The following is a 6,000-nucleotide window of genomic DNA, read 5'->3' as shown; positions in this document are numbered from 1 at the left end:
AACCAACACACACCGGGAAATATATGCCGAAATTGAGCAAGCAAAACACCGGCTAAGGCAATTCCTCGAAGATCCTCAACTCGAAGAACTACATCCACAGAATCGCACAAAAAGAGCACCATGGTTCGGCTTCGTAGGCTCAATTGCAAGAAAACTATTCGGAACCATGGACTACAACGACAAAGAACATATCTCAAACGAACTAGACAAGTTATACCAAGACAACAGAGAACTTGTACACTTATCGCAAAATAACACCCACATCATTAAGAGCGAAATCAACGAAATCCTCAAACACGAAATAAATATAACCAACCGAATCAAAGAATTAGCAAAAGTTCAGCATGTCTGCAACAAACAACGAATAAACAAATAACTGACATGCAAAGGATTCAACTGTTCTCAATGATCGGCAATGAAAATATTCACCGAATGACTAACCACCTAAGAACTCTTAATAATGCAGAAAAAGCCATAGAGGAAGCAAAATGGGGAAAACTGACCTACCTAACGGTGTCAGCTAAACAACTAAACCAAGCCACCGCGGACATGATCAAAAAACATCCGACCTTAAATCCGCCACAACCCCTGGACCACATGGACATCAGCACGCTAGCGAAGGTGTCGAAAGTAGAAACAGGAAAATCGAACGGCCACTTCCTGATAATAATAACCGTACCACTCTTCGACCAGACGCCGTGGTTATCATATGAACTAAATCACTTCCCAAGGCCGAGAAAATCGGAGATCAATTATCAACATTGACAATTCAGCCTACGTCAAAATATCTAATGACGGAACCTGCATTCGAAGAATATTTCCTCGCTGAACAAGATTACGTGGACCACTGCAAACCCATTGGACCAGATATGGCCTGCCCAACCGACATTCCAACAAAAATAACGAAACTAGAAAAAGAAGTAGATTGTGAAATGGAGTTACTCATAAATCCAAAAACAGAAAATCTCAGAGAGTGCAACGTAAGAATAATCGAAAAATGTAAACTAACTTGGATAAAAATGAACGAGAAAAACACGTGGGCATACTCAACGTGTAAAGAAGAAAACATCCAGTGGAAATGCCCAGAACTAACTAACGGAAACACCATAATCAACGGAATCGGACTAATACACCTACAACAAGGATGCCAAGCAAACTGCAACCAATATAAAGTCCGAGGAACAGCTAGAGAATCAACAAACATAGAAATTATCGCACCAAGTTTCAATCTATCTCTCGAAACGTTAAACTCGAGTATCATATTTAACAACGAAAATCCCAATCTACTAACAAAACTTTCAAACCCAGCTACAATCATCGACAAATTCGAACCTTGGGGTCAAGGGCTAGAAGAAAATGAAGAAAAAATGTCATTAATAGCACTAGATCACCAAAATGAAGAAATAAATAAGAAAATAACCATCGGATCGGTATCAACAATCGGAATATTATCGATCATTATAAGCGGGTTCGCAATACAAAAGCTCATTCGTCGATGCCTACTAAAAACACGACAGAACAACAAAATAATCGAAAAGCCAGTCGTTATAGAAGTGAAAACAACAAAAGAAAAAACGACATCACCGTCGAAAGTCAATGAATCACTCCCAGAGAAATCTGAAACCAACGAAGAAGGAAGCTCACCGAGTAAGCAAACAACGACTGAAGAAGCGCCCGAGAACAACGAGAAACCAAAGAAGTCGAAAACATTCCGACTAAAAGACTACAAATCACCGATCTAGACAAACCGAACATCATCATCGTGGAAAATAAGATCAACATTAAAGAATTGTTAATCATAAAACCGATGGCTCATTTTGGGGAAAACCGAAAATTGATAAAGTAAACCATTAATAATAAAAATCTTCCAATGACATTTTGCCTTATGAAATTTTAAAATAGCCAAAAACGAGTCAACGGTTTTCACATCAATATTTCTAAGAGAAAGAGATAGTAAAATGTAAAACAATTTTCTCTTAATCTACAAAATTTTTTTCTTATTTTACAAAATTTTTTTGCGACCATAAAACTCACAAGACCGAAGATAAATTTACCTCCGGCCTTGAGGGGACGAGTGGAAACAGCTCAAAACCTCAATTGAAAATTTTTTTCTCGCTTTTCTTTATATATAATATAAATTTAACATAAAATTTTCCTTTTCCATTTTACTATCACTATATCATACATTAAGAATTTTATTTTTCTATATACTATCCAATTATTCAATTAGTTAATTACATTCAATATTAAATCCATATAAAACTTATATTAAGAACCCAATTATACACTATTTAAAATTCATATCACCTATATGTAACCAATTATCATGTTTAGTCATATTATTATCTATTATTATGTCAAACTATTAAATATTTAACTATTAAATATATACACCCAACAATTTCCATATACAAAATTCTTACTTCGTTTTATATGAAAATTCTATTTCAGAGCTAACGTCACTCATACAAAATTTCTTCAAAAATTTTTCTTTTTATAATTCAAAACGATTAACTTAAAAGTTTAGTATTTAATAATCAAAAATAAAATAGGAAAAGAGAACTAGAAGAGGCTTCTAGCGTTAAACGTAACGAGCTATTAAGTCCAGCGGAGTAGCTTATCGACGCCCGCTTCATCGCAACCGCCTCTCGGCAAGCCACGCCCACAACCGCGTTACCGCATGGGTATACATATAATACACGTATACACATATAATTACGAATACACTTCTCTCTCTCTCTCTCACACTCTTCTAAACTAAACCTTTAAGAAATTTTCCTCACTACCTAAACCTAAATTATCTAACTAAATTACTATAGTTAACTATTTTATTAATCAATTATTAAAATACCGTTAAACTCTACTTACCTTTTTTTTCTAAATAGGATTAATTTTGAAAAAAAAAAAGGGAGAAAGTACAGGAAACAAAAATGAGAAAACAATACGAAATAAAAAGAAATAATCTTTATTTTTCAAAAAGAAAAAAAAAAAAGAATTTTTATATTTCTTTTACATAAGTTTTCACATAAAAATAAAAAAAAAAAAAAAAAGAAAAGAGAAGGCGTCCAGCTCTCGGCGGAAGCGATGTCACCCGACACGCCTGGCCTGCAAAAAAAAAAAAAGGGGAAAAACAATTAAATCCTAAAGTTTTTTTTCTAAATAATAACTATGAAGCATCACGCAACATACCTCTATCCCATGGCGACCAAACCATTAAAGACCGTCTCGATCAAGGCGATCCTTAACCGATCGATGTCCTCGTGGTTGGGGGCAAGCACTTCTTCAAAGTCCTGAACCTCAGCTACCATCGCTAGGTCCTGGAACGCGAAGAAGACAACTGCATCCACGACCTCGGGAAGCAGAGAGCCAAACAGGGTCACCAGGCATGAAGCCGAAAATAAGGCCTCTCTCGGATGGATAGGACGAGCCAACCCCGCTAAGAGACGAATCGCCCTTCTCAAATCCTGAAAAAAAAAAAAAATTTTTTATAAAAAAAAATATTAAATAATTTTTATTTTTCTATATACAAATTTTCGTTATCAATTTTAAAATAATGCTTTACTTACCCTCTCCCCATACATCATTAGAACCATCTGGTACCAGGTACCATAGCCTTCAAAATTCACCTCACAAGTATACATATTTTTATACTTTTTTTTGAGGAGAATATCCTTACAACAGCCCACGGTTTGAAGTACACTAACACTCAACCCGACTACGCGAACTCGAGAAGCAAGCAAAAAAAAAAAAAAAAAAAAAAAAAAAAATTTTTCATTTGTCAGCAAAACACGTACAATGCAATGCATTGCAAAATTAAAATATGAATTAAACTTAATTACAAGCACTAGATGACTCCTACTGTTACTCTTTTCATTATAACAAATTATATTAAGTTAAATCAAAATTTGTAAGTGGCTCTCGCTTATGGGGAAGGTGGCCATAGGAAAACCGAAAAACTATACTAGCTTCTCGCTTTTCCGGGGAATGTTATGTCCACCAAAATTTTTCTTTAAATTTAAATCACCCGCGCAGATGGAAGACTTCTCCATGCGCGAAAGCCACAATAAAATATAAGCTACGCGACTGCTGGTTGACTAGCGGGGACTTCTGCAATCTCAGCACCGCGAGTATTTAAAAAGGCGATCAACAGCCAACGCCTTGTCTTTGATCAAGTAATTCGACTTCCGCGTTTAGTTGACGGACCCGTGCCTTGTAAAAGTCACTCATCTTAATTTGCTCTGCACTTAGGACGAGTTCAGACTTGGTTCAACTGGCAGGCCACGTATTGGTCTTTGAGCAATTAATTCGACTTCCGCGTTTAATTGACGGACCCGTGCCTTGTAAAAGTCACTCATCTTAATTTGCGCTGCACTTAAGACGAGTTCAGACTCGGTTCAACCAGCAGGCCACGTATTAGTTATTAGTTCTAAATATCTAGAGAACCGGAATCTCAGAATTCTAATTTGCTCTGCACTTAGGCGAGAATCCGGGCAGTAAGTTTAAATAAAATACCACTAAAAAGCTAAATTTGCGCACTTTACCCTACGGGGGACTGGAGGACGTTAGCTCATTTAAATTACTAAAATTCATTAAATTAAATTCTTTAAAAAAAATTCAAATTGTGAAAGTGTAAGTTTTAATGTTTATAAAAATAAATCTCAATTAAAGTGAAATCAGTTTCCAACAAGTCATTTCATAAAATAAGAAGCCCGTAATATAAGCAGCCCAAATCCACCCTACTCCATCCGCTGCGAAAACCAACCAAAGGGCCCAATCAAGGAACAGGCACTAACAGCTGCCCTAAAATCACGGATCTGACCATCAATAAAGTTCCCGTAACAGTAAGTATATCTACTCTCAATAAATCCGTGAACAGTCTCAAACGAAGGCGTGGTAAATTCGTACTTCGAAAACGTCCCACATAAATAATTAAAACAACGGAATTAAAACCTCCGTTGTGTATTCTTTAAATTGTTAGTCCAAACCTCCACCGTTTACGCTACCGCTCTAAAAACGCCCTTGGACATAACAATACTCAGATTTATATTTGAAAACAGATGTACTTCTTTTAGCTGACGTGTTTGAAAATTTTAGATTGAGTTGTTTCAAAACATACAATCTTGATGCCATACATTTTTATACAGCACCAGGTCTTTCAAACTTTGCAATGTTGAAGCATACTGAAGTAGAACTTGAACTGTTAACTGATCCTGAGATACTTCTTTTCATTGTAAAGGGTGTTCGTGGTGGGGTATCGATGTGTGCTAATAGACATGCTGAAGCTAACAACCGGTATATGGGCAAAGATTTTGATTCAAACAACCCCGAAACATACCTGATGTACTACGATGTAAATAATTTGTATGGCGCAGCGATGAGTATGTCTTTACCCCAGGGTAAATTTGAATGGGTTGAAAATGTAGATAATGTAGATCAGTTTTTCAATGATGATGAAAGTGTAGGCTACATCCTTGAAGTAGACCTACACTATCCTCAGAAATTACATGATCTACACAAAGATTTGCCTCTCTGCCCTGAACATTTTATACCACCTGGCAGCAAACAACAAAAATTAACAACAACTCTGTATGATAAGACTAATTATGTAATACATTATAAGAATTTGAAACAATGTTTAGATTTAGGCTTAGAACTTAAGAAAATACACATTGTCTTGAAATTTGAACAATCAGACTGGCTCAAATCATACATTGATAAAAATACTGATTGTCGAAAAATAGCGAAAAATGATTTTGAGAAAAATTTTTACAAGTTGATGAACAACGCGGTTTTCGGAAAGACAATGGAGAATGTTCGTAAATACAAAGAAGTTTGGTTAAGAACAAAGTGGGCGGGGCGTTATCAGGTATCAGACTTGATTTGTAAGCCAACCTTCCACAGCGTAACTGTATTTGATGAGGATATAGTCATAATTGAAATGAAAAAAGCTAGAGTTGTTTTTAACAAGCCAATCTATGTAGGCTTTAGTATCTTAGATTT

General features: G+C 35.7%; 1 long non-coding RNA gene across 1 annotated transcript; it reads right to left on the bottom strand.

The window, feature by feature from the left end:
* Positions 1–2,588: 2,588 nt before the first annotated feature.
* LOC141533055 (uncharacterized) lies at positions 2,589–3,973 on the bottom strand. The gene is made up of 3 exons (XR_012480168.1): positions 3,567–3,973; positions 3,190–3,464; positions 2,589–3,105 (listed from the first exon to the last, which is right to left on the bottom strand). It is a non-coding gene; the product is annotated as an uncharacterized LOC141533055 (long non-coding RNA).
* Positions 3,974–6,000: the final 2,027 nt, after the last annotated feature.

The sequence above is a fragment of the Cotesia typhae genome, unplaced genomic scaffold, assembly GCF_013202065.1.
Source record: "Cotesia typhae breed Kobodo isofemale line unplaced genomic scaffold, CoteBio_Ctyphae contig_81, whole genome shotgun sequence".
In the NCBI taxonomy this organism is placed as follows: Eukaryota; Metazoa; Arthropoda; class Insecta; order Hymenoptera; family Braconidae; genus Cotesia; species Cotesia typhae.
This window is presented reverse-complemented; position numbering and strand designations above follow the sequence as displayed.